Genomic DNA, 25,705 nt, shown 5'->3' with positions numbered 1-25,705 from the left:
TGGTGGACGTTAGACATTGAACAGCCACTATCACTGCATCACGTTACCCTGGCCTATGACAGAACTGGACGAAACAGGGAGTTGGAGGACAAATACCGGCCATTACTTGAGACCGAATGGCCAGTCAAGGTTACAGCCACAGTCACGGGAAAAGAAGGTACAGCCGATTTTGTTACAATATCACCACATTTATGGCCACAGTCAGCTTCGGTAAGCCCTCATATTACACGTCAGGTCCATGACCAGTACCATGCCAGGGATATGGGGCGAATGGTCAGCATCTTACCGCAGCTCGTCAGAATAGGTATGAGATATACCTTTTGAACAATCCACGTCTGACATTTAAATACTGTACCACTATCAATCCAGCCTGTTTTCTTAGTGGTCCCCCTGTCCATGAAGACGCACCTGGCCACGACTGTTTAGCCTTGATTCAGGAAACTACCACAATAAGGGGCGATTTGAGTGACATTTCGTCAGAACAACCTGACATGATTATGTGTGGTCAAATATCCCACCGGGGTTTAGTTAATGACCTACTGCAGGCCCTCCTTCTGCCAGCGCAGATTTCCGTTATTAAATGCGCTGCCCACACGAATGGTACAACCCCAGTTGACGTTGGTAATGAACGAGCAGATTGTGCAGCGCGCACAGCCGCACAAATTCAGCAAGTGATGGTGCCTAAAATGTTAAGTCAGACTAAACGATCTACTATGAATGTGTCTGCTTCTGACAAGCCAATGCCAGACGTCATAAGGTTACAGGAGGACGCTCCTGAGAGTGATAAACAAATGTGGAAACGGTTAGGTTGTACATATGATTCTGTTTCCTCTTTATGGACCACGCCTGCACATCAGACTTGTATGTCTGATGTGCTGGCTTTATGGGTCATCGAATGTGTACACTTTGCAACTCATTGTGGGGCTCGAGGGACTAGTGATTTGTTGCTGGACACTTGGTGGCACCCTAAAATGCAGGGGTTGGCCCAAAGTATCAGTAATCGGTGTTTGATTTGTCAGCAATATAACACCGGAAAAGGTATCCCTTGTGGGAAGGGGCAAACCCCGTTGCCCAGTGGTCCCTTTGAGACGCTCCAAATGGATTACATTGAGTTGGAAAGGTGTCAATGTTATAAATATGTTTTGGTCATTGTGGATGTGTTCAGCAGATGGGTTGAGGCGTATCCGACTATCTATAGTAAAGCTGCTACTGTGGTTAAAGTCTTGATGAGGGAAATCATTCCCCGGTACGGTATACCAGCTCAGTTAAGTTCTGATAATGGGCCTCATTTTATTGGAAAAATTAACAAGGAGTTTTGCTCCCAGTTGGGCATACGCCAGCAGTTACACTGTGCTTACAGACCGCAGGCAGCCGGGGTGGTTGAGAGACACAATCAGACCCTCAAAACTAAATTGGCTAAATTAAGAGCAGACACGGGACTGACATGGCTTAAGTTGCTCCCCGTTGCCCTCTTCCAGCTGCGGGTTACACCTGCGGGACCAGCCCGGCTCTCTCCCGCCGAGATTCTTTATGGCAGGCCTCTTAGAATTCCTTGGAGCCTGCAGGTTCCCAGACGGGTTCAGTTTCATCAGATGACTGAAGAAATGACCACCTATGTTCTAGCCCTTATGCAAGTGCTCAAGGAACTCCATGGCCCAGTCCGTGCGGCTCACCAGCCATTGCCCCAGTACCTAGCTCACTTTCAGTCCAGCCCGGTAGTTATGTCATGGTCAAAAATTGGACTAGGAAGGGGTCGGAGCCGCGATGGGATGGGCCCTTCCAAGTTCTCCTTGCCACCCCCACAGCAGTTAAAGTGGAGGGGCGAAGTGCTTGGGTCCACCTACATCACTGTAAATTGAGTCCATCTCCACTACTGTAAAAGGTCGGATACTAACCTGCCTCCCTTCTCCAGTGCTATTTTACAGGTGTGGAGCATGATGGAGTGGCTACGCATCGTCTGTCTGATATTTGGCCTCACTTCGCTTGGCGTGTTATTGGCGATGGACATGGAAAAGGGGAATATTATGTATCTGTGTAGCCCCAACCAATCTACAAGGATACATCACCTATGCAAAGGTGATGTTCTTCACTGCCCCCATATACGAGGACATGGTATCGACTCATGGAAGGTCATCAAAGTTAAGGAGAATGCGGGAGTCATGAAGCAGCTGCACCGGCCCCGGCGATGGGAAGGGAACATTATATGGACATTGCCTTGTTTTTGGAATACATGTAAATTTGATTTTGGATGTGTTAAAAGTGGTACAATAAATGTAACATCAGGCTGTCAGAAGAGTGTAGGAAGAGACCATGAGAAAGAGAAAGGGACTAGAGAGAGGACGGGGCGTGTGAGAAGGGAAGTACAGCTAGAACGTAGGTTACCGGGAGATGCACTTAAGTTAATTAAAGGCCAAACTGAGGAAAACCCGGGTAGTATGAATCTCTTCTACCAGATTTACCACCGTCTGTATGGCCAGGGACGGGTTGTCTGCTACCCAAACCCCGCAGCGGTGTCTAGGTTATTTTCTGTTTCACCGCTTTGGGGCACTCCCCAAACGGTGGTTCATTGTCAGCGTTCCGAGCCATTGCCCGAGCACGTCACTCTTCCTTACGATCCGGATTCAGCACCACCGGCTATTTGCCTTCCCCTCCCTCGGGATAATTCCCATTCACAGTACGATAGGCTGCGACGGTGGAGGGCGTACATACCTAGCCACTTCACTCCCAATAGGGATTCCCGGTCGTACGAGAATTGCTTCAGCAGTGAAGGATATGGCTGTTTGCTGGTAGAGGTGGACACAAATATAACATGTCTGTTTCCCACCTGTACGGACAGGAGGTGCCATATCACCCAGGCGTCTGGCCAATGCGTTTGTTACAACATCACTTGCGTTCCATTGAACGCTGGCCTCCAGCTCCTTTGTGGCTGGGCGAATGTCTCTCATATCACTGTTGGGAATAGGGCTTTCTGCATTGCTGGGCGGCCCGAATGGGCATTTCAAAATTGGATAAACTGGGCTACTGGGAGGTCCTTACGCAACCGATATGCTGATTGTGATGCTAGTCTCCACACGGAACAAGGATACTACTTTTTATTTAATGGTACGGCGACCAACGTTTTGTCACCCCATTTCCCCGTCGAATTGTTATTGGGACTCTAGTCCCTACCACAGTCCCCTGCCCTTCGGCGTGGAACCTGCATAATCAGTTAGCACGCCGGGCAGTCTCTGCTGAATTTTGCGAGAACTGGAAAAAACCTCAGGTTCTCGCACCCAACCGGGGCCACTCAGCCGGGTGGGGCATTCTGAGCGTATTGACACTGGGAGGTGTGGGGGGTTCCTTGGCTGTTAGTGATCGGAATTATTTTATTTGCGGCCTTACCATTTTGGGAAATGAAACCTTGGGAGCCCTCGGGGCAATAACTAAGGAGTTGTCTCAGCTACGGTTGTTTGCAATGCAGAACCGGTATGCTCTTGACTATCTTCTGGCCCGTGAGGGTGGGGTATGCGCCATAGTACAGGGCAAGTAGATCATGGGTGTTCAGGACTTGACCGCTAACATTACTAAATTTATGGATCGCATACGGGATCACTTGGACGGGATGCAGGATCCTGACTCTTGGGGTAACTGGGGATCTGGAGGATGGAAGGACTGGTTGATAAATATGGCCATGTATCTAGTGGTAGCTATCGGCTGCATCTTTGTGGGCCTGGCCATCCTTAAATGTGTGATGGGTAAAATGTGGGGTGCACTGGATCAGATCACCGCCCCAATCACCGAGAAAAAAAATTTAACTGTTAAAATCCATGAGGGTGAGGCAGATGAAGGGGGGCTAAGGCAGGAATTGGAAATGCAGCGACGGATCTTTTTAGATGAGGAACCGTAGCTATAGATTGGATAGTTCGGTTATCATGGAATGATAAAAGGAGGGAATGACGAATGTGATATAAAATAGTTACTTTAGAGTTACTAGTTAATGTAATGTAGAAATAAGCCACTTTGATTCTTGCAGTTAGGGACAAAGGAATTTGAGACCGCATGGAAAAAGCAGGAAGAGGTGTGTCTATGAGGGTGATGCTTCATTGATAGGGGCCAGAGAAAGGGATTGGAAGTGAGCCAATCAGAATAGATCGAACAGGTCAGGAGGGACATAGGCTGACCTATGTCCGTCGAGTATGTGAAACTTGATACCATTTGAACTGATTTTGCAGAGATCCTTTTGTCTGTTAGTTTAGTCGTTTTCTGGAGTGTAAGAGGCTGGATGTCCTGTTACATTTCTGTAAGATGATTCAAGCTTGCAAGCTAAATAAATAACTTCTGTTTACGTGCGAATCCGTCTCAACTTTTATTGAGGCCAGACTGACAGAGAAAGAAATTTGAAGATCAACACTGGCAGCATGTCATGTTATGTACTCGGGATAATACAGGCTGCAACTGGATGCAGCTTTAACCAAAAGATACTCCAGACCTTGAAGTTAGTTCAATCTGATTTATTGAACCAGTAGCACAGTTAGCACAGTTCCCTATGAGTTCGACTCTCTGCTAACCTAAGTGTGGTTACTCTGCCTGACTGAACCAGACTAGCTCTTAGCCACATGCTGGAGGTGTGATACTGTACGTACACCCTGACTCACTCTGTAGATGTTAATCAAGGGAAAGAAACAGAGTGTGAGTGCCTCGTGCCTTTTATAGTGAGATACCACCCCTGAGTGCCCTGCCTGCTCATTGGTCATGTCCTGTTCTCTGTGTTCATTAGCTGCCTGTCTGTACCTGTCTGCATATCATTATCTGCATGTCTGCATATCATGACAGGGAGCACTGCGGGGGGTGGTCCAGGGCACGTAAGCGACTGAAGGGGGGACTACTTCGCCGGTCGGTTCTGCGAGCGGCCGTCGGCATGCGTGGCCACAGACCCAGCAAATCTCCGGGCCATATCTGCAGCTAGAGTCGGGTGCTCTATGCTGCCTTCCTGCTAGCCCCCAGCGAAGCGGATAATCGGTGGCCATTTTACGCCATTTTTTCTGGTGTAAAACGCCACCGTTCCCACGCCAGCGTGCGGACATCGCCCCAGAATCGGAGATTCCAGCCTGTGTTCTTTGGAATTGTGCGTCGCCCTCAACACACCTGGTACACCACACCTAAACACACACCGCTCTTATATGGTGCTAACTTTCCCCTGTTGATTGCCACAGACTTCTTTACCAACTCTGCCGCGATATCATGGTATATTCGAGTACTGCTGCCTTCCCACTGCACTTCTCGATTTTCTATGGCCCATTACAGGACCCTCCCGTGGTGACCCATTCGTCCGTGGCCTCAACTGAAGTGACTGGTGATCCCTGTCCAGCTTGTGGGGGGGCAGCAGATCCTCCTTCCCCATCAGCTTTGCGAACATCGCAGCAAAGTAGGTCGTTGGACTCGGGCCCTCCCCCCCGTCTGGCAACCCCACGATCCTGACGTTCTACCTCATCGGCCTATTCTCCAGGTTTTAACCTTAGCGCTCAGCCCCTTGTCCCTGTCCTCAACCACCAACAGTTCAGCCACAGTGAGATTATCGGGTCACTGTCTCTGAGATATGCCTTCTTTATCTGGTCCAACGCGCCCTCCATCAACATTTTGAGGATCTCCATCATCTCCCTCCCTTGCTTCTCAAAATGCTTGACAAACTTTCTCTCAAATTCAGCCGTCATTACCTCCGGCAGCTTAGCCACAGGTCTTGGTGCAGCCCCACCATTGAGCTTGCCTCCACCATCTTTTATTGACATTTTCCAATTAAGGGACAATTTAGCGTGGCCAATCCACTTACCCTGAACATCTTTGGGTTGTGGGGGTGATGCACGATCAATTGCACAAAGATTAAAGTTGGGTACAACTGTGGCTTTATTACAGTCAGATGCGTGGCCTCCTGCTGCAGCTGGCGAAATGGCAGGGCACTGGAGGTCATGCATATTTATACAGTTCTCCGTGGGCGGAGCTAGCCGGCAGGAGCTACCGGCGAACCTGTAGTGCTGGTCCTACCTTACATCTCCTATTACAGTGGTTCACCACATGGGGTGAGACCCACGCAGTCATGGGGAGAATGTGCAAACCTCACACGGACAGTGACCCAGGGCCGGTATCGAACCGGGGTCCTCGGTGCCGTAAGGCAGCAGTGCTAACCATTATACTACCATGCTGCCCTGCAATCACCATCTTTGTTCCCAATCGACTCCGCACTTTCGCCACCTCTTTAAAGGGCTACACCTCATACCCTTCTTTTCACGGCCTTTGACATCTTCTTGCAAAGAACTATTAAGTGGGATGGGTCTGTCCACAAATTACACCTGGGAACCGGGCTAAAAGGACTAACAATCGAGGACTCAATCGAGTTACCTCCTTCTGCAGGCTGGTACCTGAAATCCTCCATGATGAAATGTGTTTGTTTGGGTGTTGTACCTTCCACAGATGAATAGCTGACAGAGTGTAAGATTCAAAGTGACAAATCAGTTTCTGACCAGGAAACACTGTAGCAAAAATAAATCTGATAAACCAGGCATAAGATTTGCATTGATCTGCCAGCCAAAAATACAGATTTCAGATTTGAATTTTGGCATAAGGCCATCAACTTGAAGTGTTAACACTCTTTCACTCGATACGCCTGACTTGCTGAGTGTCTGGAGCATTCCCTGGGCTTATTTCAGATTTCCAGAATTTTGCATTTGAATGCACTGGAACCATGCCAAGGGGCCAGTGTTCATGGCTTGAGACGTCCTTGGTCAACTCCTCACACATCCCATGCATTAATTACCTTTGTAGCATCCTTCCTCTTCATGGGAACTGGATATCTCTCCACCATTGTACCTCTGCTACCAGGAGACCCCACACCATCTCTGAGAATCTGGGAGCCGTGTATCTCAGTCTCTAACCCACCTTTAATCTGTGTCATTATTTGCCAGCCATTTCTGTGGAAATGCAGATGTGGGGTCCATACCACCCTGAAAAATGTTCTGAATCAGTAATTGAATGCAGCACATGAAATTCTCTGTATTTGTGCCTCCAGCCACATTCATATCATGGTTAACAGCCATCAAGTGCCTATTTTCATCCTTTCCCCGAAATAAATTCCTGAGAACTAAATGCAATCTTTTATTTTAACACTAGAGTTCTCCCTGTGCATGTCAATATCTTGCCTATGCCTCTAAATTAATGATGACCATCCTGGCAAGATTTTACCAAGTTATTAACCATATTGAATTGATTGATGAAAATATCATATTTGAATTCAACATGAAGTAGTCTGTGTGGCATATGGGTAGCTGGCAGTTAACTCTTTCCTCTCTCCAACCATCAGGGGATGCCATAACTTCACTTATTCCCAGTGTCTCCTCCTGTGTGATCTGAGAAAGGCCCCATGGGTTCTCTCCTTCTCCTTGACATTCTGTTCTCTCTTCTCCTGCAAGGGCAGAAATAACAGGCATATGAGTGAGTGTAAATCACATGTGCTCATCTGATAACTGGAGAGCATTTGTAATTTGTGACTACTATTGGACTGCTTTCCTGTTCAAGTTTCTCCCATTACTTTAAATATAGATGTCAATTATAACCACAGAATCTTTGTATTTAATGAGCTCAAGCCTCATAACCCAACATAAATCCTCAGTGAAATATGAAATAAGATTCCTTGTTATGATTCTGTAGCATTGAATTTGTGATAGATTATAAGAACCCAGGTACCATGCTTCACAATTCCGGCCTGGCTACACCAAACAATGGTTTACTCAAAAGACATATCAGTTCTACCATTGATTCCAACATTTGGTGCATGCTGACATTGAACTACAATAGGTCGAAACACTCTGAATGCAGACCAGGTAACATGGAGTCAAAAAGATACAATTATGTTCACCTCAATCTTTCCGAATGATTCTGTTACCTTAGTTTATGGTCCACCTATGATCATCAATTGATTTATTACTATAACCAGTGACTAAACAATGGCCGGGAATCTCTGTTCCAGGTGAAGTGCTCCCACCAGTGGAGAATCGGAACTATGTCCCGATGGCACTTGGAGGGTCACTGGGGTGAGGTTTTCATGGTTTGACTGTGCAAAAATATGCATAGCGCCGAACACGCTGGTTTCCCTGCCAGTCCTAGGGTTGCCCACCATTTTGATGGTCGCCCTGGTCCCAGTGTCCAGGGGCTGGTCCCCCCTCCCCCCCACAATGGAAATGTTGACTCCCCTGCTGACAAGGGGATCACCCCCAACCCCTCATCAAGAAGGGGCATCCTCACTATATCCCTCCACACCACGCATGAGGGTGACTCAACCCCCCCTCACCTATTCTCTGATCCTCCCAGCACCCTGCTCAGCTACCCAGCCAACCCCTCAGCCCCCAGCACACCCCTCAAGCCCGCAGCCCAACCCTCAGTACCCTGCTTAACCCCCCATCCCCTTCCAGCCGCCCCTTCAACCACCCTGTTTAGCCACCGTACTCCCCCCTACTCCCAATCCCTCCTTTCCTTCTGGTATTGCGAACAATGCACTTCTTCCTGGCTCCATGTCCCTGACGCCCTGGTAGTGATTCGCTACCGTGCAGCAATGGACCCCTAGTGGTGTCAAGGTGGTCAGCCCATTGCTCATATGCCCCTCTGCCACAGCCAGGCTGCAGAACGTCCACCAAGGGCCCTGAGGGTTGTAGGCTCAGGCTGTGGGTAAGGGGTTGAATCCGGGACCCTCCCTGGGATGGGGGTTTTGTGTCTGAACTGCCCCTTCTAGCCCTGGGCAACCTGAAGATCACTTTTGGCATGGTAACCTCAGGCAGCCCTCGGTTGAAGATCTTCATCCTGGTCTGAACTGTTTAAACTCTGAAGTGGCCATTCATTCTGAATTGCTCTGTCTGACAACTGATGAGAAGATCAGACAATTCAATGAAGAATCAAGCCAGGACCACTTTTCTTTACCTCACATCTGCTCCCTCAGCCCTGTGCATTTGAAACTGCTGCTTTTTGAAGTGTTAGAGCCTTCCTAGAAAGCCCAGCATGCTTGAAAAGGCTTGAAATCCCCTGAAATCACTTGAAATGCTGAGCATTCATTCAATTTCACAGTGCAGTACCTTTATCTTGCCTTTATTTGAAAGCTTAATGGTTTAAGCACAGCTGCCAGGAGGTTTGTTTCTTTATCTTTCCCTGCCTGAATGCATCTAAAGTATGCATTGGTATGATTGACAGCTGCTGACCACTTCAACAATGCTAAGTGCTTTCTGCAGTTAGGAAAGCGGAAGTGATACCATTTAGAGTTCAGAGTGAGAAGGTTGCTTCATTCAACAGGTCAGGATGAATATCTTGAACAGAGGGCAGCCTAAGATCACCATGATGTGGAGATGCTGGCGTTGGACTGGGGTGAGCACAGTAAGAAGTCTTACAACACCAGGTTAAAGTCCAACAGGTTTGTTTCGATATCACTAGCTTTCGGAGCGCTGCTCCTTCCTCAGGTGAATGAAGAGGTATGTTCCAAAAACATATATGTAGACAAAATGAAATCTTGTATGCTACATATTCAAACAGTGTCTACAAGGTAAAGATGAATCTTTCAACTCCATCTTAACTAACCTCCGCCTGCTAGCGCTGTTCTGAAACTTTGGTGATATTGCTGACTCCATGATCAGAGACCAAATCGTTTTTGGAGTTCACTCTGACCCTATGAGAGAGCAGCTACTGAAAATCAAGCATATGACCCTGCCAGTCGCAATTGAAACATGCACAGTGCATGAGCACGCCAAAAATCGCTATTCCCAATACAAATCGGCTGAAAATGAGAAACCTGCCTCCCACGAGGCAGAGAGTATGCAGGCCATCTCCCGGAAGCAGCGCCTCAGCATTGATGAAAGCGGCCATTTTGCACGCTTTTCCCAGGGCCCCACGCATGCGCGATGCGAACGGGATAATGAAGCGGCCGCCACCCGCACTGTGCATGTGCGACGACGTCATGACGTGCTCGAACTGCGACAACGCCCACTTAAAGAAAAACTGCCCTGCAAGAGGCAGGCGATGTTTAAACTGCGGGAAGCCTGGACACTATGCAGCCTTGTGTAGGTCTGCACCACCTGTCAGGGGCCAGGCTCCCAATTCCGATGACGGCGCGTTTAGAGTGTGCAACAACGATTACAGGATTCTGATCCTGGCAGCACAACGGATCCAGAGGAAGAATGCCTGGACTCCGTCTACTGTGTGGGCATCATTACCAAATGTGAATATGCCACATCCAACTCATCACAAGTTCAATCCATCTTCGCTGCGGATTCTGCGACGAATGGCGTGCGGTGATGCAGGTCAACCACTGTTCCATCCAGTTTAAGCTGGACACAGGTGCTTCTGCCAACCTCCTCTCACAGGCAGATTTCAAACGCATCAAGAAGCCCCCTAAGGTCCTTCCAGCAGCCTGCAGGCTCCTGGACAACAACGGAAATGCCACCACGGCACTGGGATCCTGCCACCTACTCGTCTCCAACTGGAGCACCCATGCACGGTTACGTTTTGAAATTGTCAAGACAGACAGGGCATCCCTACTTGGCGCGCATGCCTGCAAGCAGCTGAACCTCGTGCAGCGGGTTTACACAACAACATCCTCCAATGTGGATCTTGAGGCCGCCATTGACGACATCCTCGCTCAGTATCCGGATGTGTTCGACGGGATGGGCACGCTGCCATATCGATACAAGATTCTGCTACGACCTGATGCCAAGCCAGTGGTCCACGCACCACGCTGGGTCCCGGCTCCGCTGAGGGAGCGCCTGAAGGCACAGCTCAAGGATCTTCAGCAACAGTGCATCATTTCCAAGGTAACAGAACCAACTGACTGGGTCAGCTCGATGGTATGTGTCAGAAAGCCTTCAGGAGACCTGCGCATCTGCATTAATCCCAAGGATCTCAATAAGAATATAATGCGTGAACACTACCCCATCCCGAAGCGGGAGGAACTCACCAGTGAGATGGCACATGCATGTTTTTTCACCAAGTTACATGCATCACATGGATTTTGGCAAATCCAGCTGGATGAGTCCAGCAGAAGGCTCTGCATCTTCAACACACTGTTTGGCAGATACTGCTATAATCGCATGCCGTTTGGCATTTTCTCGGCATCGGAGATCTTCCATCGCATCATGGAGCAGATGATGGAGGCATTGAAGGGGTTTGTGTGTACGTGGATGACATCATCATATGGTCCATGACCCCTGAAGAGCATGTTTCCCGTCTCCAGCAGGTATTCCGCCGTGTCCATGCCAATGGCCTGAAGCTGAAGATGTCCAAATATTGCTTTGGCATGTCGACACTCAAGTTCCTAGGTGACCAGATCTCTCAGCAGGGCGTGCGCCCGGACACAGGCAAGGTCAAGGCCATCAAAGCCATGAAGGTCCCTGAAGACAAGAAGGCGGTGCTGCGCTTCCTGGGCATGGTCAGTTTTCTGGGCAGGTTCATCCCAAACCTGGCCTCACCCACCACGGCCCTTCAAAACCTGGTAAAAAAAGTCCACTGCCTTTGAGTGGAAGGCAGCACATCAGGCAGAGTGGTTGGAGCTGAAAGTCAAACTCACCACTGCACCCGCCTTGGCATTTTTCGACCCGGACATGGAGTCGAAGATCTCGACAGATGCGAGCCAGGATGGCATCGGTGCGGTGCTGCTTCAACGCGATGACACTTCATCCTGGGAACCGGTAGCCTACGCATCGAGGGCCATGACGCCCACCGAAACAAGGCATGCGCAAATAGAGAAGGAATGCCTGGGTCTTCTCACTGGCATTCTCAAGTTTCATGACTATGTCTTCGGCCTGCCAACATTCACTGCCGAGATGGATCATAGGCCTCTGGTCCACATTATCCACAAGGACCTGAACGACATGACGCCTCGGTTGCAGCGCATCCTCCTCAAACTCAGAAGATACAACTTTGACTTAGTGTACACACCTGGCAAGGAGCTCACCATCGCTGATGCATTGTCCCATTCCATCACATTGCCGAGTGAACCGCTGGAAATCATCCAGCAGATTGAATCACAGGTGTGCTAGCACCCTCCCGGCGTCTGATGAGAAGGTGGTTCGTATCAGCAAGGAGACAGCTGAAGACCCCCTCTTGCAGCGTGTCATGCACCACCTCGCCAATGGCTGGCAGAAAGGGCAGTGCCCTCGATTTTACAATGTAAAGAACGACCTGACGGTAATTGATGGTATCTTCCTCAAGCTGGACTGGATTGTCATTCCACTCAGTCTCCAGAGCTTGGTGCTCCGCCAAATCCATGAGGGACACCTGGGCGTCGAGAAGTGCAGACGCAGAGCCAGGCAGACTACTGGCCAGGACATCTCGAACATGGTCCTCAACTGTGCGACCTGTCAATGCTTCCAACCAGTGCAGAGCAAGGAGACGCTCCAGCAGCATGAAATCGAGACCTCCCCGTGGTCCAAGGTCGACCTCTTTCATGCGAATGGTCATGACTACGTGTTGATTATTGACTATTTCTCCAATTACCCTGAAGTTGTGAAGCTCTCAGACCTCACATCTCGGACCGTCATCAAGGCCTGTAAGGAGACGTTCCCCAGGCATGGCATCCCACTCACTGTCATGAGTGACAATGGCCCGTGCTTCAACAGCCACGAGTGGTCTATGTTTGCCAAGTCATACCATATCAAACATGTCACTTTCAGCCCACACTATCCGCAGTCCAATGGGAAGGTTGAGAAAGGGGTGCACATTGTGAAACAGCTCATCTGCAAGGCCGCGGATTGTGCTTCTGACATCTACCTCGTGCTGTTTGCGTACAGGGCGACCCCACTGTCCACTGGCCACTGGCATGTCGCCAGCTCAACTCCTGATGAACAGGGACCTGCGGACGACACTTCCAGCCATACACTTCCCCAACCTGGATCACCTCCCGGTGCTGCAGAAGGTGCAACAGCTCTGAAACCAGCAAAAGCAGGGCTCTGATGCTCAAGCCACCGATTTGCCCGTGTTATCCCCGGCAGACACTGTCAGGATCAAGATACTGGATGGTGGCTGGTCTGCTCCAGCTGTCGTTGTTCAACAGGCTGTGCCCCGCTTGTATGTTGTACGTATGGCTGATGATTCTGTTGTGCGATGAAACAGACGGGCACTGCGCAAAGTTGCCTGCCCGCAACCGCTTTCTGCTCCGTTTCCGTCCGTTGTTTTGCCAACTCCTGATACCTCGAACTACGAGGTCACCAGTCAGGCTTCCATCCCGCCTGTCAAAGCGCCGTCGTCCCCACCACCACCTCTCCGACGGTCGACAAGGATCAACGCAGGCCCCAGAGACTGGACTTATGAACATTTGTTTTGCTTGCAATGTTCTGTTTTCTCACATTAGACAGCTGTCTTCACATGTAAATACGTTCACATATGCCACTGCTTGTAAATATGTTAATATATGCCACCACATGATAGTAAGTAGGAGCAGGAGGATCCTGGGGACTTCCGGTGGCGTTTGCGAGCGGGGCGGCCGCATCGTGAAGAGCTCCCGCCGGTGGCCACAATCTGCGGCGCTCTCGGGGATTTCCCCAATTTTTCTATCTCGCCCCCCCCCCCGACTATCGTCGGCCTTTGGGGCCGTCACGAGCAGCTAACGTGGCCGGTTTGAAAACCGGCGAGAAACCCCGCGCGGTTGTCGGGCGGCGGGGCCTGAGGCGTCGGGCCCTGCGTGCTCGAAGGCCAGAGGATCGGGGGCGGAGCCAAACGGAGGTCGAAGCAGCAGGCCCGAAGCCAGGGGGCGATGTCGATGGGATGTCCCACATCGGATGGCTCCCACCTAGAATGTAATAAGAAGGCTGAAGTCCGGTCCCAGGGGAACTCTGGAGGAATGTAAAAGAGCTCGGTGAAAGTTTTTTTTTTCTCCCCTTTTTGTTTGTGTGAAGGAAGAAAAGTTGTTTGTTTTTCAAAAAAAACAGATTGAAGAGGACAGAAGGGTGAAAAGGGGAAAAAGAAAGGAAAAACAAAAGCCGTTAAAGGATGCGAAGAGCAGCATCGGAAAAAGTAGGAAGCACGGGCTCGCCGCTGAATGAGAGGACGAGCAAAAGCGCTGACAAGATGGCGGAAGCCGAGCCGCATGGTGGGGCCGCACTACTTACAGTGGAAAAGATGACCGAGGTGGTGGCAGTGGAGCTGGAAAAACAGTTTGCGAGGCACTTGGAGGCCCTGAGGAAGGAGATGGCGGTCGCATTGAAGTCATTGGTGGAGGAGGCAATCACCCCGGTGAGGGTAGCTGTGGCAAAGACATCGGGCGAGGTGAGAGAGCAGGGCAAGAGGATGAAGGAAGTGGAGGAGGCCGTGTCACAGCACAGCGACCAGTTCACCTCGATGGGGGACGAGCTGCGGAGGTGGTGGAGGTCAACAGAGGACTCCGAGCAAAGCTCGAGGACTTGTAGAACCGCTCAAGGCGGCACAATTTGAGGATTGTGAGCTTGCCCGTAGGGACAGAGGGCCCAAGGCCAACAGAATACTTCGCTAAAAAGTTGGCGGTACTGATGGGGGAGGGGGAGAACCCCTTCCGGTGCAAGCTAGACCAAGCTCATCGGTCATTAAGGCCGAAGCCCAAAGTGAACGAGCCGCCAAGAGCAGTAATTATCTGCTTCCATACGTTTTGCATGAAGGAGAAGGTGTTAAGCTGGGTGAAGCAGAAGCGCGAGGTGCAGTGGGACGGTGCTGTAGTTCGCATCTACCAGGACTTGACGGTGGAGTTGGCAAAAAGACGAGCGGCGTTCGGGCGAGTGAAGGCGGCACTGTACAAAAAGGGGGTGCGATTTGGTATGGTGTACCTGGCGAAGCTGAGGGTAACGTATAATGCCATAGATTTTTATTTTGAGACGGCGGAGGCGGCTGAAGCGTTTGTGAGGGCAGAAGGCTTGGGACAGACGTGAGGAGCGGAGCTGGAAGAGAGACTGTGGACTGTGTTGGGCAGCTGGAAAATGTATCAATGCTACAACTTTCTTTTTACTGATGTGTATTGTAATTTACTTCTCTTTGCATTGTTACAGAGTTCAAGTTAATGGTTGGGTTGATTGGCGTTCTGTGTTGCGGCGGTTATATCTTATTTTAGTGAATTGTATGGGTTGGATTGTTGTTTTTGTTTTTTCTTCCTCTGGGACTGGGTGGGAGGGGACGGTATATCTTGGCGGGGGGAGCCACCCGCGCTTGCTAACTAAAGTTGGCTAGTGAACGGAGGTGAGGTGAGAGGAGGGCTGTGGACATTGGAGCCTGGATAGCACAGCAAGCGAGAGGGGGGGGAAGGGATTGATGCTGGGAGATGTTTTTTCAAGGGGAAATGTAGGGGGGGTTCTTGGGAGGGAAGGAAGGGGTTCGATGTTAATAATGGACAGGGGTGGGTCAGACTTATGGGGCAGGGCCCGGTGGTATGATGATGGTGGATAAGAAGGGTGAGGGGGGTGAGAGACCCCCAGTTAGGATAGTCACGTGGAACGTGAGGGGGTTAGGAGGTCCAGTCAAGAGGTCAAGGGTGCTTGCGGATCTTAAAAGTTTGAAAACCGATGTGGCAATGCTGCAGGAGACTCACTTGAGGGTGAAGGACCAGGTGAGACTTAAAAAGGGCTGGGTTAGTCAGGTGTTTCACTCTGGACTTGACGGGAGGGCTCGAGGGTTGGGGTACTGGTCAGCAAAAAGGTACGCTTCCAAATGGAGAAGGTGGTGGCAGATCAGGGGGGTAGATATGTGATTGTGACAGGGACGCTGGAGGGGAGGTTAGTGGCGCTATTAAGTGTACACAGCCCCAATTGGGACGATGTGGGATTCGCGAAGAAGGTGTTTGGGGCCATCTCCGACTTGGACACACACAAACTGATAGTGGGGGGGAACTGGAACTTGGTGCAGGAGCCAAGGTTGGACAGGTCACGGCTGCGCTCGCTGGTCCCATCAGGGGGGGCGAAGGTGGCAGGGCCGGATGGGTTTCCGGTGGAATATTATAAAAACTTCAAGGATAAGCTGGCCCCCCTGATGGTGGGGATGTTTGAAGAGGCGATAGGGAAGGGGATGTTGCCACAAACCTTGGGGCAGGGATCGATTTCACTGCTGCGGAAAAAAGATAAGGATCTGACGGAGTGTGGGTCATATAGGCCCATATCACTTCTGAATGTGGGCGCAAAAGTATTGGCGAAGGTGCTGGAGGGTAGGCTGGAGGAGTGCCTCCCAAAGGTGATAGGTGAGGATCAGTCGGGGTTCGTGAGAGGGAGGCAGCTCTTTTCGAACATTAGGAGGGTATTGAACATCATTATGGCACCGGCGGAGGGGAAGGAAACAGAGGTGGTTGTGGCATTAGACACCGAGAAGGCATTTGACAGGGTAGAATGGGGGTACTTGATGGCAGTTCTGGGGCGGTTTGGGATTGGACCAAGATTTGTGAACTGGGTAAAGCTACTATATAAGGAGCTGAGGGTGAGTGTCCGCACAAACATCAGCTCGAGATACTTTTCTCTCCACCTTGGGACGAGGCAGGGATGTCCTATGTCCCCCCTACTGTTTGCGCTTGCGATTGAGCCATTGGCCATCGCATTAAGAGGTTCGGGAGCATGGAAAGAAATAGTGCGGGGGGAGGGGTAGAACATAGGGTGTCCTTATGTGCCGACGACTTGCTGTTATACATGTCGGAACCGAGTGTGTCGATAGGGGGGATATTAGAGCTGCTTCAAGTATTTGGGTCTTTCTCGGGGTACAAGCTGAATCTAAACAGGAGTGAGCATTTTGAGGTGTCTCGGCCGGGGATGGGGGCAGGGGTGGGGGGGCTGCCATTCCGTAGGGCAGGGACTCACTTTAGGTATCTGGGGGTGCAGGTTGCCCAGGAGTGGGGGGGGGCTTCGCAGGTACATTGGGCGCGATTCTCCACTCCCGCGCCGGTTGGGAGAATCACCTGGGCCGCCAAAATTTCCCGCGACGCCTGTCCGACGTCCTCCCGCGATTCTCCTAAGCGGCGGGAACGGCCCCGTCGAGTTCCGCGGGCCGCAGGCCGGAGAATCGCCCGAGACACCCAAAATGGCGATTCTCCGGCACCCGTGCTATTCTCAGGCCCGGACGGGCCGAAGTTCCGACGGCGTGACCCCAGTTCCCGCCGTAGCCATTCACACCTGCTTTGGCTGACGCTGAGCAGTGAGGAGGTGAGCGGACTGTTCCGCAGCTCCTGGAGACCGGGTCGGCTTACCCGAGAAGGCTGCGGCCAAAAGGGGTGGGGGGTGGGAGAGTGTGCAGGTGGGGGGGGGGGGGGTGAGGGAGAATGTGCAGGTGGGAGGGGGGGATGAGGGAGAGTGTACAGGTGGGAGGGGGGATGAGGGAGAGTGTGCAGGTGGGGGGGGGAGAGTGTGCAGGTGGGAGGGGGGTGAAGGAGAATGAGCAGGTGGGAGGGGGGATGAGGGAGAGTGTGCAGGTGGGAAGGGGGGATGAGGGAGAGTGTGCAGGTGGGGGGGGGAGAGAGTGTGCAGGTGGGAGGGGGGTGAAGGAGAATGCAGGTGGGAGGGGGGATGAGGGAGAGTGTGCAGGTGGGAGGGGGGATGAGGGAGAGTGTGCAGGTGGGAAGGGGGGATGAGGGAGAGTGTGCAGGTGGGAGGGGGGGTGAGGGAGAGTGTGCAGGTGGGAGGGGGGATGAGGGAGAGTGTGCAGGTAGGAGGGGGGATGAGGGAGAGTTTGCAGGTGGGAGGGGGGATGAGGGAGAGTGTGCAGGTGGGAGGGGGGTGAGGGAGAGTGTGCATGTGGGAGGGGGGATGAGGGAGAGTGTGCAGGTAGGAGGGGGGGTGAGGGAGAGTGTGCAGGTGGGAGGGGGGATAAGGGAGAGTGTGCAGGTAGGAGGGGGGATGAGGGAGAGTGTGCAGGTGGGAGGGGGGGTGAGGGAGAGTGTGCAGGTGGGAGGGGGGTGAGGGAGAGTGTGCAGGTGGGAGGGGAGATGAGGGGGAGTGTGCAGGTGGGAGGGGGGTGAGGGAGAGTGTGCAGGTGGGAGGGGGGTGAGGGAGAGTGTGCAGGTGGGAGGGGGGATGAGGGAGAGTGTGCAGATGGGAGGGGGGGTGAGGGAGAGTGTGCAGGTGGGAGGGGGATGAGGGGGAGTGTGCAGGTGGGAGGGGGGTGAGGGAGAGTGTGAAGGTGGGAGGGGGGTGAGGGAGAGTGTGCAGGTGGGAGGGGGGATGAGGGAGAGTGTGCAGGTGGGAGGGGGGGTGAGGGAGAGTGTGCAGGTGGGAGGGGGTGAGGGGGAGTGTGCAGGTGGGAGAGGGGGATGAGGGAGCGGTGTGCAGGTGGGAGGGGGGGTGAGGGAGATTGTGGATGGTATCGTCCATCCGCGGATGCCACATGTCAGCCGCTCTGATATGGCAGGACAGTGACGAGGACACGGCCGCAGGTTGCGTGTAGCTGATTGGCACAGGAGAGTGGCACACTGGTGAGCAGTACGGTGTGAACTGACCGTTGGACGCAGACAGTGACCAGATGTTAGGCTGACTGCGTATCTGCAGCGCGACCAGGCCACCGGGACACACAGGTATCACATGCAACCCGGCTGGCGAGGTGTGGAAGAACCTTGGTGTAACATGTTGTTTCTCTGCCCCCCACCACCCTCCTGCAGGTCACCATGTTTGCCAGCCAGACAGCGATGTTCATTGCCGTGGTTGGAGCCGCAGTTCTGGAGTTTGCCATCCGGCAGCGTAGAGTCGGATGGCCCACAGTGGCTGCAGATGCAGCGGTTGCATATGCAGCAGAGGGGATGGCTGCGGAGTGGCCAGTCGTCGCCGCGCAGGCCGCAGGCGCTCAGGACCCGAATGTACAGGGGGATGCCGAGGGGAACATTGACCGCCAGACGGCGAGGAATGCAGAGGAAGTGCTTGGGGGGGAGCAGGAGGAGGATGAGGAGGAGCAGGAGGATCCACTGATGGTGGTGCCAGGGCGCCACAGGCGACCAGCAAGGCCGAGGGTGTACCGTGACAGAATGTCGTTCGAGGCCCTAACGGGCATCACATGCAGGAAGAGACTACGGTTCAGCAGGGAGACGGTCGCACATATATGCCCGCTCGTGGCGCACCTCGCACCACGTGGAATGGGAGGAGGACACGCGATACCAGTCTCTGTCAAGGTGACGGTGGCCCTAAACGTTTACGCTACCTGTTGTCCTTCCAGGCGCCGAGCGGGGACCTATCCGGGATCTCACAGGCATCGGTCCACAGGTGCATCAGGGCCGTCACCGATGCCCTGTACGCCATTGCGGACAGGTACATTCAATTCTCCGAGGACCGAGCACAGCAGGAAGCACGGGCACGTGGATTCGCCAAGGTGGCCGGGATACCGATGGTCCGGGTGTCATCGATGGTGTGCACGTCCCCATGCGCCCGCCTGCAGACAACAGGGAAGTGTTCATGAACAGAAAGGGTGCATACTCCATGAACATTTAGGTGGTGTGCGACCCCCACATGACGATCATGCACGTGTGTGCAAAGTACCCGGGAGTGTGCATGATGCCTACATTCTGGCACAGTCGTTCATCCCCGCAATGTTCGATGGATGCCCCCCCCCCCGGCTGAGGGGCTGGTTGCTGGGCGACAAGGGCTATCCGTTGCGTTCATGGCAGCTGACGCCAATACGGAGGCCTCACACCAACGCGGAGAGCCTATACAACGAGGCACATGCAGCAACCAGGGGTGTGGTGGAGCGGTGCTTCGGGCTGCTGAAGATGCGCTTCAGATGCCTGGACCGATCAGGAGGGGCCCTGCAGTACCGGCCCGACAGGGTCGGTCGCATGGTTGTGGTCTGCTGTGCGCTGCACAACATTGCCATGCAGAGGGGAGATGACCTGGTGGAGGAGTCGGAGGGAGGACCCGACGGCACCGGAGCCAACGCAAACGAGGGGGATGGGGAAGAGGAGGATGCGGAGGATAAGGATGATGGCGCGCATCAGGGTGGGGGAGGGGCGCAGGACACAGACACTGCTCGGGTGCTGGTTACGTCCAGGAGGCTGCACGACGGCACCGCCGCGGACAGCGGGCACGCGACGCGTTGGTGGCCGCACGGTTCACGCACTCTGGGGGTGGGATTCGCTGAACACTGCCACTTGCACCATCACTCCTGTACACGGGCACCACACAGCACCCCCCCCCCCCCCGCACCGCGTTCACGGCAACAATTCCTCATCACCTTATCATTGCGGCACTACGGGATTGCACAACATTGATGATTGGGTAAGCGGGTGTGATCAGTGCCATGTTGAATAATGACGGCCCGCTCTGCGATGAGCTGTGTGCTCAGATTCGCCAGCCGAGGTCTGACTCATGCTATAGCTGAACCATGCACTTCGGTGGTCACAGCCCTCGTGACGGATATTTCACCACATGCCCGTGGGGTGGCTGGCGCCGGTGTGCCGAGGACAACGGTGCCCGATTATGGGGGGCGGGGGTGGGGGGGGGAGGGTCAGCACATCCGGAACAGACCTTGAACGGCTCGTATACCACTACGCCAATCGGGCACCCTCACGAGCCCCCTGTCACCGGACATAGCACACAGTCTTACAAGTCAAATTTAACAGTGAGTTTATTCGTGTGGTTAACATAGGTGCCCTACCCCCTACAACTAAACACTGCCCTGCACCCATGCCAACTTCTTACGTGCCTAACGTCTTTGCCTTACGGGCCCAGCACTATGTCTAGGTGTGTTCCCAGATGGTACAGCAGGAGTGGAGGCGGACTGCTGTGAATCACGCCCTCCGACATGGCTCCCCGTCGGCACACGTTTCCTGGGGCGGCCCGGCTTCGATGGGCCAGGCTGCTCGGCGGGCGTGCTGGATGGCGTGGTGCCACCCTGACCTGCCCGCTCCCCACCAGATACGCCAGGGACGGAACAAGGGGAGGCTGAGTGTACCTGGACGTCCCTTGTTGGAGCTACCGGGACGGGCCCCAGAACCTCCTCCTCCCTCGGGGAGCCCGGTGGCCCCCGAGCTTCACTGTGGGACGGAGATGCGCTCGGAGACATGCTCCATCGCACCACCGACACCTGGCGCTGCCAGTCCTGGAGGCCTGCAGCGGTATCGACCACGGTCCGAATGTTCGCCGAGATGGAGCCCAGGGAGTGTCACATTCCTGCCAAGGTCTGTGCGATCTTGACCTGTGAGTGCGCGACGTCATCCATCACGTGCGCCAGGCGGTCAATGCTCTCCGCGACAGACTGCTTGGACTGTGCCATCGCTTGCTGGGACCGGGCCATGGCATGGTGAGACTCAGCCAGGGCCCCGAGGGCGGCGGCAATGTCCTGTTGGCTCTGCAGCATGGCTACCCGTGAGAGGGCAGCCCTCTCCTGGGCCATGGATGACGCCTGCACGTGAAGCCCAACGCCTTGCAGAACCTGACCCATGGCCGAAACCCTTTCGCCCATTGCCTCCACCGCGGACGCCACCCGTGCGGTGCTGGCCTGGGTGGCTGCGATGAGCGGCACCACTCCCTGCTCCTGGACTCGTACAACTGCGTGTGCAGGCCCTGGAAGATGGCCCTCATCCCGTTATTCAGTCCCTGGGTGTCCACATGCATCGGTTGTCCGGGTGGGTCAATTACATCCAGGAACCCGGGAACCGTCTGTGTGGCAGCTGGTTGCTGGGCCTGGGCTGCCCTCCGACCGTCTAGCCCCTCGGCTGCTCCAAATTCCACCTGCTGTACCGGCTCAGCTGTGGGGTGCGCACCAGACAGTGACCCGGGAGCCTCATCACTTATATGCCGAGGTGAGTGTCTCTGCGATGGTGAACGGTGTGGGAGACAGCAGTGCCGCAAGCTCAAGGTCATCATCCATCAGGAAGTCTGGTGTGTACTGGTCCCCCTCATGACCTGGCGCAAGCTCCATGTGGGCCATGTCGTCTTGCCCTCCAGGTGGATCCAGCGGGTGTGTGGCCGTGATGTGCGCTTCGGCATGACTGTCCACCCTGTGCCCCTCACTATTGTCTGTCTCGGTGGTCTGAGCGTCCCGGTCCTGCGTCCCAGACTGAGGGGTCTGCCCTCCTGTCCGACCGACTGCCAACCTCTGGCGTGCGTCCCTGGGTGCAGTTGCGGTTGGCGATGTTGCTCTGTTTCCTGGGCGAGACGTCCCTGAAGGTTCGGCGGATGGCCCTGGGGAACATAAAGATTCGGGGTTTGTTAGACACGGTGGGCCGGGTGTATGGTGGTGGTGGGTACACAGTGTGAGGGGGGGAGGGGATCGGGGGTGCAATGGCCAGAGTGTGAGGGGGGAGGGGATCGAGGGTGCAATGGCCAGAGTGTGAGGGGGGAGGGGATCGGGGGTGCAATGGCCAGAGTGTGAGGGGGGAGGGGATCGAGGGTGCAATGGCCAGAGTGTGAGGGGGGAGGGGATCGGGGGTGCAATGGCCAGAGTGTGAGGGGGGAGGGGATCGAGGGTGCAATGGCCAGAGTGTGAGGGGGGAGGGGATCGAGGGTGCAATGGCCAGAGTGTGAGGGGGGAGGGGATCGGGGGTGCAATGGCCAGAGTGTGAGGGGGGAGGGGATCGAGGGTGCAATGGCCAGAGTGTGAGGGGGGAGGGGATCGAGGGAGCAATGGCCAGAGTGTGAGGGGGGATGGGATTGGGGGTGCTCTGGCCAGAGTGTGAGGGGGGCGATGACGGGTTGGGGGTGGAGAGGACATGCAGGGTTCTCTCACTTGCTTCTGCGCCTCCGACCTGGCATGGCGCGACCTCCCGGGTGGCGGATCCCCCAGCGAGGTCCAGGGCCCTCTGCTCGTGAACGGTTAGAGGGTGCAGGACAAGAGAACCCCCTCCGGTTCTCATGCGCTCACGCTGGTTGTGCGCTGTCTTGTCCTGGGGTGGGGAGGGGGGGTTGGATAAAGCATCACTATTTGGTGGGTATCATCAGGGCATGCAGATATAGACGACATTGTTGCTGGTTCAGGAGACAGCACGCCATGGCTTCGCTCCAGGGGGGTCCCGGGGCGCATGTGGGTCGAGTAGATAGTTGGGCACCGTGACCCCCCCCAACCCCTGACCTCCCACCACCGCCCCTGATGCCCCCCCCACCACCGCCCCTGATGCCCCAATCCCCCCCAACACTCCCAACCCCCCCTGACACCCCCCCCACCACCGCCCCTGATGCCCCAATCCCCCCCAACACTCCCAAACCCCCCGACCCCCCAACACCGCCCCTGATGCCCCAATCCCCCCCCCCAACACTCCCAACCCCCCCTGACCCCCCCCCACCACCGCCCCTGATGCCCCAAACCCCCCAACACTCCAAACCCCCCTTGACCACCCCCCACCCCACTTCCCCACCCGTGCCGGGGGGGGGGCCTGGGGGCACCCTCATGGCACTTACCCTGGCAGCCCGGGTGAGGTCGTGCAGCTTCTTGCGGCACTGCTCCCCCGTCCGGGGGGTCTGCCCCACAGCACTGACTGCGGTGCCAACCTCCCGCCAGCCGCGCCTCACCGCGCTGGATGGCTGGCGATGCCCACGTCTTGGGCAGAGGGTGTCCCTTCTCTGTTCGACCTCATCCACCAGGGTGTCCAGGTCCGTGTCCCGGAACCTCGGTGCTGCTCTTCGGGGCTCAGCCATCTCCTCTCTTCTCCTCCGGGTCCTCTGTGCGCGGATCGCGCCATTTATGACGCAGCGCCACGTCATTCAGGCATCGCGCGGTGACGGCGCGGCCTTCGCGATACGCCCCCCCCCCCCGAGTTTCTCGCGGCCCCGATCCTAGCCCATTTTCGGGCCCTGAATCGGTCGGGATCGGGGCCGTTTCGCGCCGTCGTGAACCTCGACGGCGTTCGCGATGGCGTGGGCACTTCGGCGCGGGAGTGGAGAATTGCGCCCAATCTCTAGTTTGGTGGGGAGAGTGAAAGCTGATTTGGCAAGGTGGGATGGTCTCCCTCTGTCACTGGCGGGTCGGGTACAGGAGGTTAAAATGAACGTGTTGCCGCAATTTCTGTTTATTTTTCAATGCCTGCCGATTTTCCTGCCAAAGGCTTTTTTCAGAGAGATTGAGGGAAGGATTACGTCGTTTATATGGGGAGGGAAGGTGACCAGAGTTAGAAAGTGCTGCTACAGAGGGGAAGGCAGGCAGGGGGTCTGGGTCTTCCGAACCTGATGTATTACTACTGGGTGGCGAATGTGGAGAAGGTGCGGAGCTGGGTCAGAGGGGTTGATACCCACTGGGTCAGAATGGAGGAGAGTTTGTGCAGGGGGTCGGGACTGAAAGCACTAGCAACAGCGCCACTCCCTATAGCCCCGGGGAAGTACTCAGGGAATCCGGTAATAATAGCTTCATTGAGAATTTGGAGGCAGTTTCACCAACACTTCGGGTTGGGGGCAGGGTCAAGGGAAATGCCGATTCGGGGGAACCACAGATTTGAGCCAGGGAGGTGGGATGGAAACTTTCGGAAATGGGAGGAGAAGGGGATTAAGACGCTAAAAGATTTGTTTCTTAGGGGTCGGTTTGCAGGACTGAAGGAGATGGAAGCGAAGCAAGGGCTGAAGCAGGGGGAAATGTTTAGCTACATGCAGGTTCGAGATTTTGCCAGAAAGGAGATACAGAGCTTCCCAGGGGAGCAAGCCTCCACATTTCTGGAGGAAGTGCTGACGACAGGGGGACTGGAGAAGGGGGTCGTGTCAGCGGTTTACGGAACTATTTTGGAAGAGGAGAAGGCACCACTGGAAGGGATCGAAGCAAAGTGGGAGGAAGAGTTGGGAGAGGTTATGGAGGAGGGGTTCTGGTGTGAGGTGCTCCGGAGAGTAAATGCCTCCACCTCGTGCACGAGGTTGGGGCTGATACAGCTGAAGGTGGTTTCCAGAGCACACCTCACGAGGGCGAGGATGAGCCGATTCTTTGAAGGAGTAGAAGTTGTGTGCGAGCATTGCGGGGGAGGGGCGGGGGGGGGCTAATCATGTTCATATGTTTTGGTCCTGTCCAAAGCTAGAGGATTACTGGAAGGAGGTTTTTAGGGTAATTTCCAAGGTGTTGCACGTGAAACTGGACCCGGGCCCCTGGGAAGCCATATTCGGGGTGTCGGACCAGCCAGGGTTGGAAACGGGTGCGGAGGCAGATATCGTAGCCTTCGCCTCGTTGATCACCCGAAGGCGGATCCTGTTGGGATGGAGAGCTACCTCTCCACCCTGTGCCATGGTGTGGCGGGGGGACCTGTTGGAATTCTTGACTCTTGAGAAGGTTAAGATTGAACTGAGGGGAAGGATGGAGGGGTTCTACAATTCATGGGCATTATTCATTATGTGCTTTCAAAAACTGGATAACATCGAACATTAGTTGGGGGGGATGGGTGGGAGGGTTGAGGGGGAGGGGGGTCTGTGTGTATAAAGGGTGACTTTGGGTGATTCCTGATTCCTTTTTGTCATTGGTTTATGTAAACATGCGGTCTAATGTTTGGGGTTTGGTGGGAGGATGGGATCGTTTTTATTGATATGGGGATTGACATATTTGTTGCTGATTATTGTTTATTGTTGGAGGGTGTAAATTTGGGAGAAAATGTGAAAAAGGAGGAGAATAAAAATATTTTTTTTTTTTAAATATATGCCACCACACGTTCCCATGTGCCAACAAAACATTTTTTAAAAGGGGTGATGTCATGGTATGCAGACATGCAGATAATGATACACAGACAGGCACAGACAGGCAGCTAATGAACACAGAGAACAGGACATGACCAATGAGCAGGCAGGACACTCAGGGGTGGTATCTCCCTATAAAAGGCACGAGGCAC

Source organism: Scyliorhinus torazame, chromosome 8, assembly GCF_047496885.1.
Source record: "Scyliorhinus torazame isolate Kashiwa2021f chromosome 8, sScyTor2.1, whole genome shotgun sequence".
In the NCBI taxonomy this organism is placed as follows: domain Eukaryota; kingdom Metazoa; phylum Chordata; class Chondrichthyes; order Carcharhiniformes; family Scyliorhinidae; genus Scyliorhinus; species Scyliorhinus torazame.
Note: the sequence above shows the minus strand (reverse complement) of the source record.